Source organism: Oryctolagus cuniculus, chromosome 3 (genome assembly GCF_051225735.1).
Source record: "Oryctolagus cuniculus isolate XC-2025 breed Fujian yellow rabbit chromosome 3, ASM5122573v1, whole genome shotgun sequence".
In the NCBI taxonomy this organism is placed as follows: Eukaryota; Metazoa; Chordata; class Mammalia; order Lagomorpha; family Leporidae; genus Oryctolagus; species Oryctolagus cuniculus.
Genome location: NC_142869.1, coordinates 121,944,168 through 121,957,544, shown reverse-complemented (window position 1 = coordinate 121,957,544; position 13,377 = coordinate 121,944,168). Strand labels below are relative to the sequence as shown.

The 13,377-nt window shown below is 45.8% G+C and overlaps 2 long non-coding RNA genes and 1 pseudogene across 10 annotated transcripts in view; 1 reads left to right on the top strand and 2 right to left on the bottom strand.

Moving 5' to 3' along the window:
- Positions 1–909: 909 nt before the first annotated feature.
- LOC149127485 (coiled-coil domain-containing protein 71L-like) lies at positions 910–4,306 on the bottom strand (annotated as a pseudogene). The gene is made up of 2 exons (XR_016231133.1): positions 4,300–4,306; positions 910–2,706 (listed from the first exon to the last, which is right to left on the bottom strand). The product of XR_016231133.1 is annotated as a coiled-coil domain-containing protein 71L-like (transcript).
- A 374-nt stretch (positions 4,307–4,680) lies between these two features.
- LOC138848879 (uncharacterized) overlaps positions 4,681–13,377 on the bottom strand; it is a 126,768-nt gene continuing 118,071 nt past the window's right edge. For 3 of the 4 annotated variants that reach the window (XR_016230886.1, XR_016230887.1, XR_016230889.1), the window contains one exon: positions 4,681–5,121. This is a non-coding gene — a long non-coding RNA (uncharacterized LOC138848879). Of the gene's footprint in view, positions 5,122–9,683; positions 11,622–13,377 lie in introns of those variants that run through there. The other variant, XR_016230888.1, reaches the window with a different exon arrangement.
- LOC138849019 (uncharacterized) overlaps positions 9,684–13,377 on the top strand; it is a 60,578-nt gene continuing 56,884 nt past the window's right edge. For 2 of the 5 annotated variants that reach the window (XR_016230892.1, XR_016230891.1), the window contains exon 1: positions 9,696–9,835. This is a non-coding gene — a long non-coding RNA (uncharacterized LOC138849019). Of the gene's footprint in view, positions 9,836–13,377 lie in introns of all 5 variants that reach the window. The other 3 variants (XR_016230890.1, XR_011387342.2, XR_016230893.1) reach the window with 3 other exon arrangements.

The window sequence follows — 13,377 nt, the reverse complement described above, 5'->3', positions numbered from 1 at the left end:
ATTGGAATCCCCTGGCCCATTTCTAACTCCATCACTTGGGGCAACTCAGCTTGAGCATGTGCCAAATTGTACAACTCCTTCCTCTCTTATTCCCACTCTTATATTTAACAGGGATCACTTTTCAGTTAAATTTAAACACCTAAGAATAACTGTGTGTTAATTAAAGAGTTCAACCAATAGTATTAAGTAGAACAAAAAATACTAAAAGGGATAAAGTATTAAGTTGTTCCTCGACAGTCAGGACAAGGGCTGATCAAGTCACTGTTTCTCATAGTGTCCATTTCACTTCAACAGGTTTCCTTTTTGGTGCTCGGTTAGTTGTCACTGATCAGGGAGAACATATGACATTTGTCCCTTTGGAACTGGCTTATTTCACTCAGCATGATGTGTTCCAGATTCCTTCATTTTGTTGCAAATGATCGGATTTCATTGTTTTTGACTGCTGTATAGTATTCAATAGAGTACATGTCCCATAATTTCTTTATCCAGTCTACCGGTGATGGGCATTTAGGTTGATTCCAGGTCTTGGCTATTGTGAATTGAGCTTCAATAAACATTAAGGTGCAGACCGCTTTTTTGTTTGCCAATTTAAGCTCCTTTTGGTAAATTCCAAGGAGTGGGATGGCTGGGTTGTATGGTAGGGTTATATTCAGGTTTCTGAGGAATCTCCAGACTGACTTCCATAGTGGCTTGACCAGTTTGCATTCCCACCAACAGTGGGTTAGTGTCCCTTTTTCCCCACATCCTCACCAGCATCTGTTGGTAGATTTCTGATTGTGAGCCATTCTAACTGGGATGAGGTGAAACCTCATTTTGGTTTTGGTTTGCATTTCCCTGATTGCTAGTCATCCTGAACATTTTTTCATGTGTCTGTTGGCCATTTGGAACAGAATATAAACACCAGAAATCAATCCAAACATCTACAACCAACTTATATTTGATCAAGGATCCAAAACCAATCCTTGGAGTAAGGACAGTCTATTCAATAAATGGTGCTGGGAAAACTGGATCTCCACGTGCAGAAGCATGAAGCAAGACCCCTACCTTACACCTTACACAAAAATCCACTCAACATGGATTAAAGACCTAAATCTACGAACCGACACTATCAAATTATTAGAGAACATTGGAGAAACCCTGCAAGATATAGGCACAGGCAAAGACTTCTTGGTAAAGACCCCGGAAACACAGGCAGTCAAAGCCAAAATTAACATTTGGGATTGCATCAAATTGAGAAGTTTCTGTACTGCAAAAGAAACAGGAAAGTGAAGACAACCGACAGAATGGGAAAAAATATTTGCAAACTATGCAACAGATAAAGGGTTAATAACCAGACTCTACAAAGAGATCAAGAAACTCCACAACATCAATACAAACAACCCACTTAAGAGATGGGCTAAGCTTGAACCTTTTAAAAACATCCTTGGTCAAAGCTTTGGAAGCCGGTAAAAATTCAGAAACGAATGAGGATTCAGAACACCATGAGCACAAACTGGTGCAACATCACAAAGCATGTTTCATCCAGAAAGAGGGTTGACAGTCAGTCAAATAAATAAATAAATAAATAAAAATAAGGGGGTGTGTGTGAGGAAGGTGATGATGAGCAAGTAAATTCTAGCTTAAAAAAAGAAAGCATGAAATCAAATTCCTTTGGAGGGGAAAAAAAAAAAAAAAAAAGAGTGACTTCTTTGTAGGACTTCCAGACCAGTAAGGAAGAATCCATAAGGGAGCGAACAGATCAGCCCCTACAGTCCTGGAGACGTCTCAGTCTGGGGTTAGGAAGCAGAGGGGCCTCCCTGCTGGTCCAGCTGTCGCCCCCTCCGCAGGCCCGGTGCCCCAGGGAGTCCCTCCCAGACGGCGGCGACGCGTGCAGGGGGCGCAGGGCAGAGAACACCATCCGGTGACGACTTCTTAGCGTGTAACGCGCACTAGGGACAGGGTCCTGGCCGGATTTCTAAACACTCCACTGCCACCTGTCCACTCGTCCAGACGGAAGCTCCGCGCCCGGGTCCGGGGCCGGCAGGCGGCGCCCTCGGCACCGCTCCTCACGCCCGGGGCACCAGGCAGCGGCGGAGCCTCCCCACGGGTTCCAGGTTCCCTCGCAGGCCTTGGCGCGCCCGGTGCTGCGCCGCCGCCACCAGTCTGAGGTCGCCCCACACGTGGCCGCCGACGCGGTTGCTGGGGAAGGTGGTCAGCGTCGGGGTGGCCGCCCTCCAGATCTCCCCCGGCGTGCGGCCCCCGAAGCAGGGCCCGGGCGCCGCCGCGGGCTTGGCAGGCGAGGTCTCCTCAGCAGCCGCTGCGGCGGCTTCCTCCTCCGGCGGCGGCCGCCCGGGCTCCGCGGCGCCTCCTCCTGGCCGCTGCGCGCGGAGCCGGGCGGCACTGGCGGGTCGGGCACCGGGACCGGCAGAGAGTAGCTGTGGTCTTCCTTGCTGCGCAGGATGTGCAGGGACAACTGGTGCTTGGGGCTGCAGAGGAAACTCCAGAGCTCCGTGCTGCGGGGCGTGGACACCTTGAAGGCGTCGCCCAGCGACAGTTGCGATCGCAAGTACAACCACCAACCCCTCCAGCGCCTCCCCCGCCTCCAGCGCCACCCTCCTCCCGCCCTCAGGCCGCCACACAGGGCCGGCGCCGCCCCTCTGCAATATTTGTTTTTGCTAAACCCTATCCCTAATGTCTGTATAGACTGGATCACTGCCTCCTTCAACTCTCACAGACTCTGCTAGTTCTGTTGTTATTGAACACATTTATTTCTCCTTGTGTTGTAGTGAGTGTGAACACCTGCCTCTTCTGTGAGTCAACAATCCCTTCGAAGGACGGACTTCCTAGCTCACTGTGGCGTACAGTCAGTGTTTGTCAATGCCGTGTGTTTATAGGAAATTCATTCTCATATTCTTCAATTTTTGTGCTCACCATTGCTTTCTGTATTCCACTCCTTTCTTAAAGGTTCAAGTTCCTTCTTCCTGAAGAAAATTCAGTATTTTTTTCAACATGAGGGTCTTTGAGAAATAAGTCTTCCCAGTCTTTGAGTATAAATGCCTTTCTTTGACCCAGAGTCCTGAGAGAATTTATCTGGGTGTGAAATTCTAGACTGACAGTTGCTAATCGTTGGATTTTTTTCCCCCTCAGCACCTCACTTCTTTAGCATCTTCTCATATTGATGGTTGTTAATTGTCACAAATCTGCTACCTGTCATATAGCTGTTCCTTCCCTGTATATGTGTGACTGTTTTCCTCTGGTGTCTTTTTAGGTTTTTCTGGTTTTATTTATTTATTATTTTTTATTTTTTCCCCCTCTGTATCACCACAGGCACAGCTTGAAGTACCAAAGTGTGGATTTATCTTTCTTTATTCTGCTTGGTTAGCTGACCCACACTTTGAGGGACGGGTACTTCCTTCAGTTATTTTCAGTACACTTTCTATTCTCCATTTTGTTCCACGGAAAACCTGTTAGAAAGATGTTAGAATTTCTCAGTCTATGACTTTTAACTGTTCCTTCACTTTTACTTTAAAAATTTTGCAAAATACACATGTTCTCCTCCTGTTTTAAGGCTTCCATCTTTTTCCTTGAGGTCTGAATATCACCTGATTTAGAACTTTTAAAAATTGTTCTAACTCCCTTCAGAATACTTAAGACAAGTTTTCCATGAAATCGTCTCCTACAGTGTTGGCAGGAGTGCCGGCAGGAGGAGTGTGTGGTTCCAATTGCTGAGGTCTTCCCAGTTCTTCTTTTGCCCGATCCTTTAGAAATAGCCCAGCTCCCATGTTGCAGTTCCTTGTGTGGCAGCTCTGTGTGTTATAACCTCTCCTCTTCCTTTGGTTCACAGCTTCTCCTCTCTGCCAGGTTAGTCGAGGTGCATGGCAGCTCCTCTTCCCTGCTAGGTTCTCTGTTTCATAACCATGGAGTAGGAGGCACATGGACAAGGAAGACTGAGCAAAACAAAGGAAGTTCATTGAAATAGGCAGCGAGAGCTCCCAGCGAAACAGCAACTATCCCAGAAGTGTGCCAGCCAGGAATGCCTGACTTAGGATGTTTATGTCTCCAAATGAGGAAGTTTACCCAGTTGGTTAAGGTATATGCTAATGAGGATTTCTGTGTGAATCAATCAGTGAGTCAGCAGAGCCTGAATGTGATTGGTTTGGCCAGGAACCTATCAGCAGTGGCCTAACTTGGAGTTCATGTCATGGAGGGAAGTTAGAAGTGTGCTCAACCTGGAGCGGGCAGAATGTCCTAAACATACAACGTTTGAAGGTTATGTAATATATGTTTCTCCTGTCTGTCTGGGCTCCTGGGTGGTTATACCATCCATGCTTCTTCCTTTCCTTTCCAGGAGTTCCTGGAGTCCCAGTCAGCATTGCACGGGGTTTCTGAAGTGACTGGAATTTTTGAGAAAGGTTGTAATATTTGGAATGGAGCAAGTTGTCGGAGCTTCATCATCTCATTTCCCCTTCTTCTACATCCATTCCTTTTTCTCTGTCCTCCACGGACTTCTGACCCAAGGTGCTTTCCTGCTCATTGGTACTGAAAACAGTGACACTGTCCAGGTTAAGCTGACTCTGCGAGACCTGGTTTCTCAGGTAAAGGGAAAAGCTTGTCTTAAACAGTTGCATTCGCCCACAGAAGACTGTATTCTGGGATTTAGATCATCTTCTTAGGCGCTCATCACACATGCACAGTAGATAATTTTTCCCAGAATAGAATGCTTTTAATTTTCAAGTAGCAACATTTATTTTTCACAAAAGGGAATATTGTGTCACAGTGATCCAAAGAATGGCAATATAAAACATCTCCCAACAATGCAAAAGGTATAGATGTGATGCCAATACCTTCAGTTTCTCCCCCAATAATGAAAATGTTAGCTGAAACATTTTCACATGATGACTGCTTTTATAATTTCTTCTTCTAGAACAACTCGGAAAGCTTCGTCAAGGATGTGGGTTTTGTTTTTGTTTTTGTTTCTGCTTTTGCTGCCAAGTAGCTGCTCAACAATGGCTTGATATTTTTGCTGTGCAAGGCCTTGCTGATAAGTTTCAAAAAACCATGTCTGTGCTTGGAGCAAACTGAAGAGGGGCGGCGTCAGAGACCTCTTCATGGCTGTGCATGTCCACCACAGTGCTGTGGCACCTGCCAATCATAAGTGTGAATTTAAAAAAAAAAAAACTAAACTTAGCATTCTATATTGGTTCAGACTAGCCTCTTACTTAAAATACTATCACTGAAAATTCTGTGAACTTCTTTTCAGCTCTATTAATTTGATTTCAGTAGCATTAACCAAATTGAAATGATTTATTTGTATTCAGTTGATGTAACATAGAATCTTAGAGTCCTTGAGCTGGCATTGTGGTGGAGGAAATGAAGCTGACACCTGCAATACTGCATGCCATGAATGCAGGTTCAAGTCCCAGCTGCTCCAGTTCCAATCCAGCTCCCTGGTAATGCTCCTGGAAAAGCATCAGGGGATGGCCCGAGTGTTTGGGCCCCTGCCATCTACATGGGAGACTTGGATGGAGTTCCAGGCTCCTGGCTTTGGCCTGACCCAACCCTGGCCATTGCAGCCATTTGAGGGATGAACCAGAGGATGGAAGATCTCTCTCTCTCTCTAGCTCTGCCTTTAAAATAAATAAATAAATCTTTTTTTAAAGGAATCTTATAGTCCTTATTTGTCAGGAAGTCCGTCTAGCATACTTGCTAGGGCTTTGAAACCCCTTAGTCTCATCTAATGTAAATTCCTAATTTAGTGTTGATAATGTTGGTGCAAATAGAAGGAAAAATCTGATAACAAATGATGGTGTGTTTACATTTATGTAGCTGGCTAGGACTACATATGTTTTATGTATATATATATATATATATACATATATATATATATATATACATATATATATATATATATCATGGTATATTCATACCATGATGATCAGGTTGTTAAATGTGTACTTTTAATAGTAGTAGTGGGCAGTTGTTTTTTTTTTTTTTTAAGATTTGTCTCTATCCTATCTTTATTTGAGAGGTAGAGTTACAGAGAGTGAGAGGGAGAGACAGAGAGAAAGGTCTTCCTTCTGGTGGTTCACTCCCCAGATGCCCGAAACGGCCGGAGTTGTGCCAATCTGAAGCCAGAAGTCAGGTGCTTCTTCTTGGTCTTCCATGAGGCTGCAGGGGCCCAAGGACTTGGGCCATCTTCTACTGCTTTCCCAGGCCATAGCAGAGAGCTGGATTAGAAGAGGAGCAGCCGGGACTAGAACCGGCGCCCATATGGGATGCCAGCACCACAGGAAGAGGATTAACCTCATGCACCGTGGCTCCAGCCCCAAGTAGTGGGCGTTTTGCATATACTATTGTCGCTCCCCGTCTTCGTGGAGGAACGACACAGGACCCTGCGCTGTTCTTTCGTCTGCTCGGCCCTCCCCAGGTTTGCTGCTGGTTCTTCCCGGGTTGGCTACTGTCCCTTCCACCTCCGTGGAAGGGCAGTTCCCCCTGCCACATTCCCCACTTCCGCGGGGGAGCGGCACACCGCCGGCCGGCTCTCTCGGGGGCTGCACAGGTGTTCCCCTTAGATGTTCCTGGTGCATGCCCTCTCTCTCCTCCTTTATAGTCCTCTTCCGCCAATCCCAACTCTGCTACCCACACGCCGAGTATGCTGCTCTCCTCCAATCAGGAGCAGGTCCCACAGTTTATTGGTTGAACTGGAGGCAGCTGTGTAGAAGCTGTTTCCCTTCTCAGAGCCATATTGTGGGAAAGCAGATGCATAGAATAAGTCTTAATTCTAGTAACTTAGTCTAGTCCGAGTTGCTCCCAGTTGCTCCCCACAACTATTTCATTTAAACCTCCATAAAACCTTTTTTAAAAATTATTTATTTATTTATTTATTTATTGATAAGCAGAGTTAGACAGTGAGAGAGAGAGAGAGAGAGAGAGAGAGAGAGAGAGAGAGAGAGAGAGAGAGAAAGGTCTTCTTTTTTCTGTTGGTTCACCCCCAAGTGACCTCTGCCAGCGCATTGCAGTGGCAGTGTCACTTACCACACTCACACGTCCAAGGATTAGGCAAGGCATTTTTTAGGTGGCCATTATTCTGCCCACCACAGTGACTATTTCTCTAGAATTTTAGAGAATTAGCTTACACTAACATGATTATATTTATTTTGCATATAGCATCAAGGTTTTTGTTTTAAAAATAAAGAGACTGGAAATTCTTAGACATTATGAATCAGGTCATAAAGGTTCCTAGAATGAGGGATTAACTATGGATATAGAAGAAGGAAAGATCTAAAATAGATAAGGAAACCAGTAAACCCTATAAATGTAATATAAATGTAAACAATTATAAATGATACAGGAGCAATGCAGATGCCTATTTTACCTAGTTACCGAAGAATATAGTGTCAAACATCGACTGTAAAAAGCCATTCAAATATAGATATTTTCCTGAAGGCATTGTCTATTTATATGCAAGATAATCTATTCTGCACACTATTGGATTCATTTTGTTTGAAATTAAATAAAATTATTTTCCAACATGAAAAGAACCACAAAGGAGTTTAATTTCCCATTTTACCCAACTATTAATCAGAATAAAATTAATGAATAGTACAGACTTTCAGAGAGTCTACTGTTTTTTGGGTATTATGCTAGACCCTAAAGATACACATATAGTCCCATTACATTCCATGCCTGCAGGAAACTGGGAGACATATAAGCAAATAAATTATAATATTGTGCAGCAAGGGCAAAAGGCGAGGTGAGCACAGGTGGAAGGAATAATGTACGCTGTGAAGTAGCAAGGAAGATTTTCCTGGTGGAAGGATAGATAAATCTCCATGGGGGTAGGGTGGAAGGAAAGCTAAGCCAGCAGCATGAACTAAAGAAACAAGTGTGAAAAGCACAGGGTACTTGGGGAAGAGCAAGTCTGAGTGGAAGGTGAAGAATGAGGGGCAAGGACCCAGGAGGTCAGCAGGGTCAGAGCCTGTCAGGCCATATTGCTGATTCTATGGGAAGGAAGCAACAGCAAAAGCTTTTTGATCAGGGAAAACACATGAATGACTTGTAATTTCCAAAGATTATGTTGGCCGCACAGGGGAGACTAACCAGGTGGGAGGTTAGCTACAGGCTGGAAAACCAGCCTAAACTACAGCAGTGGCAATGACAAAGTAGTGCAAAGATGAGAGAGATTCTGCAGTAAGGCACATCACAGGGACTTCACACGTAATTCAATGTGTGGTTGTGGGGAAGAAAGGGGAAGGGGAAGCTAAGGAAATATTGAGAGTTACTTGAAAATCTTTGACATCGGAGGAAAATCTGGATAAATTAGAGAATGAAGGAAACCAAGGGGTAATGCTATGATTTGGCCTCTTCTTGCCCACACTTTGGTTATGCTCCTCTGAGAGTCTTCTTACCCACTTTGGCCCAGTATTATATGAATGAAATGCATAGTTTGTGTTTCTTAAATAAAAGGTTTCTAGAAAAAAAGTAAAATCAAAGTAAACCTTCTTAAAGTCCAGTTTTTGCAGGAATCCTGCCAAGTCATTTTAGAAAGAATCTCCCACCCTTGATAAGAAATCGCATGCATATGCTTTCAGCAAGAATCGTTTTGCGTTGGTTTATCAAGAATGTCCCGCACCACGGATGTCACGTTAGTAGCTTTCTACCTACTGAGCACTTGCTGTGCTGATGGACTGTGAATCCCAGCTTGTCTTTGTTGTATTGGATCTGAGGCTGATCGCCATCCCCTGTGGTGGTAGTCTTGCCATCTGTTCCAACACTTCCGAATTGGGTTCCTTTGCCATTTTAACAGGGGTCAGAAGCACTTTTTTCTTTACGGAGAGAAATCTCTCTCTCAAGATCTCCTTTAAGGTGTAATTTGGCCACACATCTTTCATTTGGCCGGCTTAGACACTGAGGGGGTTTGCCAGGCATTATGATGTACACAATTCAGCCACTTGTGCCACAAGACCCTAGCAAGCTGGCTCCCCAGCCTCGATTTCAAAAAACTTGTACTGACAGTCTAGCACCCACGATGTTTGGAAACTCATACATTTCCCTGCCTTGAGGACTTCACAGAAATCGCACGGGTGCGCGTGCGCGTGGTGGTGGGGGGTGTCTGATGTTTTGACACTCAGGAGAAGTTGTGGAATGCTGGTATAATCTTGAAGATGAAGACTAGCTAAAATTACTTTTCTACTTTCCTCACTTCAACATAATTGCAAGGTCACTTAAATAGAGAAGCTGTTGCAACTCTCTAAATTCACCGCTGTAGCTGAAAAGCTGCCCTTAACAACATGCAAAGGAATGGCATGGCTGTGTTGTAATAAAACCTTTTCTTGGCCATACTGAAGTCTGAATGTCATGTCATCGCCACGTATCCCCAAACATACTCCCCCCCTCCCCTTTTTTAACCACTGAAAAATGTGAACAATCAGTCTTAGCTCAGAGCTTTTCAGAAACACGCGGGGCTGGCTGATCTGGTCCACATAAAACGTCGGAAGTAATTTAAGCAAAGAGTATTAAGTGTGAAGCCACTTGTGACAGTCTGTGCTAACTTCCGACACGCTAAAAGGTGTGAGAGGGCTTTCGTGCCACATTTGGTCCGGATGGCCATGCCCAGGAGAGGCTGGGCGAGGTGTCGCTAGGAACCGGGACAGCAGCGTGGGGGACCCTGCTGTCCACCTCCCGGAGGGCCGTGCGTCACTTCCGCTGCGGGCGGGGCGGGGCCGAGTGGATGGTGCCCTGGCTCCAGCGCCCAGGTTTGTGTGGGAAGCTCAGCTGATGCGGGCCAGCTGGGGAGGACGTCAGTGCCTGGAAGAGTCGACCGCCGCTGCCACCAGTGACCGCGGCCTGCATCGCGGTTAGTGACCGTGAGAGGACAGGAGCGGGATGATGGGAGGCCAGCTGGTTGTTCTGGGCGCCTGTCTGGGGCCACTTCCAGAATAAGACGGTGGGGTGGAGAAGTGTCTGGCGTGGGGGAGGTCCCGGGACCGAGCTTGCGAGTCTGGGGCGGATGGGTGCGCAGTCCGTCGGCTCTCTTCACGGGGGCTGTCGCTGCCCGAGACGCGCAGGCTGTCCGGGTTCCTCATGCTGCGCCCCGTGGCTCCTGCGCCAGCGCTGGCCCTCCCAGCCCAGTCCCTCCTGGAGTCGCCGTCAGAGCGGTTTCCCTGTTCTCCATCACTCTCAGCCGCGTCTGTGTGCGCCTGTGCTTCTGCTGCTTGGTGTTTTTATTCATCAGCGATTTCTTTTTGGCTCCGCCCACAATCGACTCTGTCCCTGCCTTAAGCGATTTAGGTGGGTTGAAGTGTGAGCGCTTTCAAAGGCGAAGCTGCAGGAATCAGGGAGTCGCCGTGCTTCCAGTCCTGGGTCGGTTCTGCCTGCGTGCTGGGAGGACCCTGGGACAAGGAGAGCTTGAAAAGCTTAGGTGTGGCGTGGGGACTGCCGCAGAATCCCATGCAGTTTCCGTTGACGTTTGTATCCAGGTTCTGTAGTCCTAACTTTTGAAACTTTTACAAGGACTCAAGTGTTTTTGCAATGGATCAAGAAAATAACGTTATGCCATATTAACATTGTACTAGTAACGCAGTATCATATGAAGAATTTTTATACCTGGGGATTTTAAAAAATATATACTCAGCACGGAACTGACAGCTTATGCCTTGGAAGGATGTCAGATCAAGCCCACTGTTGTCGTTTTGTAAAATCGCTTATGCAGACTAGTTGTCCTTTCAATAGAAGGTTATCCTACTTCATAATTTTTATTAATGAAATGTCTTTTTTTAAAAAGATTTATTTATTTCTTTGAAAGAGTTACAGAGAGAGGAGAGGCAGAGAGATAGAGAGAGGTCTTCTATCCTCTGTTTCACTCCCCAGTTGGCCGTAATGGCCGGAGCTGTGCTGATCAGGAGCCAGGAGCTTCCTCTGGGTCTCCACTGCAGGTGCAGGTGCCCAAGCACTTGGGCCATCTTCTACTGCTTTCCCAGGCCATAGCAGAGAGCTGGATCAGAAGAGGAGCAGCCGGGACTAGAACCGGCACCCATATGGGATGCCGGCACTTCAGGCCAGGGCGTTAACTCGCTGCGCCACAGCGCAAGCCCCAAAATGTCTTCTTAATGTTGATCCTGTTCTTCTATTTCTGTCTGAGATCTAAGTTAAAATCTTAGAAACACCATCCTTTGGTGAGTGAGGTGGAATGAAAGGAACAGTGCCTCTTAGTTTCCAAGTTCACTTGTTTCCCACGCAGAGTTGGTGCAAGAACAGTCTGTACTTCGGGTAGTTTCTCTCCAGTGAAGACAGGGATTGTGCAGAGGCTGGGCATTGCTTCACTTGGGTGGGATGTATATTTGTAAAAAGGTCAGAGTTAGAACACCTGGCCTTTGAGACCTCTCTGTCCAGAGATTTCTTAGCTCTAACTGCCTCTCCTGTCTCATGGGTCTTATTGTGTTCGTTATGCATTATTCTGGGAAGCAGCACCGTCCTGATTTGGTTTCCAGCGTGCCGACCTTCTGGCATATCTTCTCTCCTGTGCTGTAGTTTTCTTGGAAGGCTTTTCTCCTTTTGCCTAACTCTGGATCGTACTCAAAGCTCTATCCGTGTCCTCTATTAGTCAGCATCTTAACACAGGAAACCCAACGTCTGTGAATATCCTAAAATGTCATGGAAAATACAGTGGTTTTTTTTTTCCAAATAATCATTTTTCACCGAAGAGGTGCTTTTATCAGATGCCATGATCCCCAAATACTCAAGTGTTATTACTGCAAACTGTCCTTCCTTAAGTCCAGGCAGCCTTCCTCACTGTGTTGCTAACTTAACATGTAAATCCACATTCTGTTACATTGCCATTTAAGTGTCCCACCCTTACTTCTTCCTGGAAATCCAAAAGAAAATCTACTTTGCCTCTCCAATTAACTCCTTCCTGGATTCTTTATAGTCACAGGTGACATTCTCCCCATGTCTGATTCAAATCCTCCCAGTGGGCCCGTGCTGTGGCATAGAGGGTAAAGCCGCCGCCTGCAGTGCTGGCATCCCTTATGGGTGCTGGTTCCTGTCCTGGCTGCTCCACTTCTGATCAAGCTCTCTGCTATGCCCTGGGAAAGCAGTAGAAGATGGCCCAAGTCCTCGGGCACCTGTACCCATGTGGGAAGACCCGGAGGAAGCTCCTGTCTCCTGGCTTTAGATCAGATCGGCACAGCTCCAGCCTTTGTGGCCAGTGGATGGAGGATAGATTCTCTCTCTCTTTTTCTCCCTCTGGCTCTCTCTCTCTCTCCCTCCCTCCCCTTCTCTCTCTGTGTAACTCTAACTTTGAAATAAATGAATCTTAAAAAAAAAAAAAAAAACAGATGAAACCTCACAGTTCTCATGTGCCCTCTCTTTCCTTACAGCATCCTTGGTTGCCTGCTTTCAAAATGTGCCTCAGTGTGGCCCTCCTCTCCAACTGGCCTGTTAATTCAGGTGCTTGTCACTTCTGTCCTGTGAAGTCATTAAGTGGCATCTTCTGGGAATTCATTCTTTCCATCCTCAACTGGGTCTCCACTGGCAATCCCCTTAATCTCTCAGGCTAAAATTCCATTCCTTTCCCTGCTGTTTGGGCCAACCTCTGCATTCTGTATATTCCTCCCTTGCATTTTTGACAGTTCTGTCTGTCTTGCTCTTCCTCTCAGTCCTTGGTGGTACCTCTTAACTATTCATTCTTCCCCGTATCTGTTTACAGTCTAACTTTGGTTGTGGCTGACTTTACTCTCAAAACACTTACCTTCCATTTACTTGTGTTGTGATTTGGGAGCAGTTAATCTCATTGATTTTGTTGATCCTCTCTATGTTTGAAAACTTTTGCTCAATAGTTGTAGTTTCTGAGAGAGGAATACTGAAGTCTCTCATCATCACCAAGAAATTCTCTAATCTCCCTGTAATAGTTTCCATTTTGGCCGCATACACTGTATTTCAGTGTATTTCACACTGTATTTCAGATCAATGGTACATTCATCATCAGTCATGATGGTTGCATCTCATTGGAAGGAAGCAATGTAAACATTTTACCACAGTCAAGGCTGACATTGTGCTGTCTTCTGCCTGAGCCTTGCACCCATTTCTCTGATTCTTCCCTCCCTTACTTCCCTTCATCCACCTTTTCATTCTTGCTCTTCCTGAGTATAGAAAGCTCATTTCTTGCTCTGAAGTGTTGATTGCTTTTTTTCTCTGTCTAGAATGCCTTTTATTTTCCCCTCAGATTCTTTTAATAATTTCCCTCCTTGGTTCATTCAAGTCTCCACCAAAATGTCAACTGATTTCTTCCTCTGACCACACGATCTAAAAAGCACTCTGGGTGCAGGCAGCTGGCATAGCAGTTAAACTGACCCTTGGGAAGGTTGCATCCCATACCATAGGTGTCTATGTTAGTCTCAG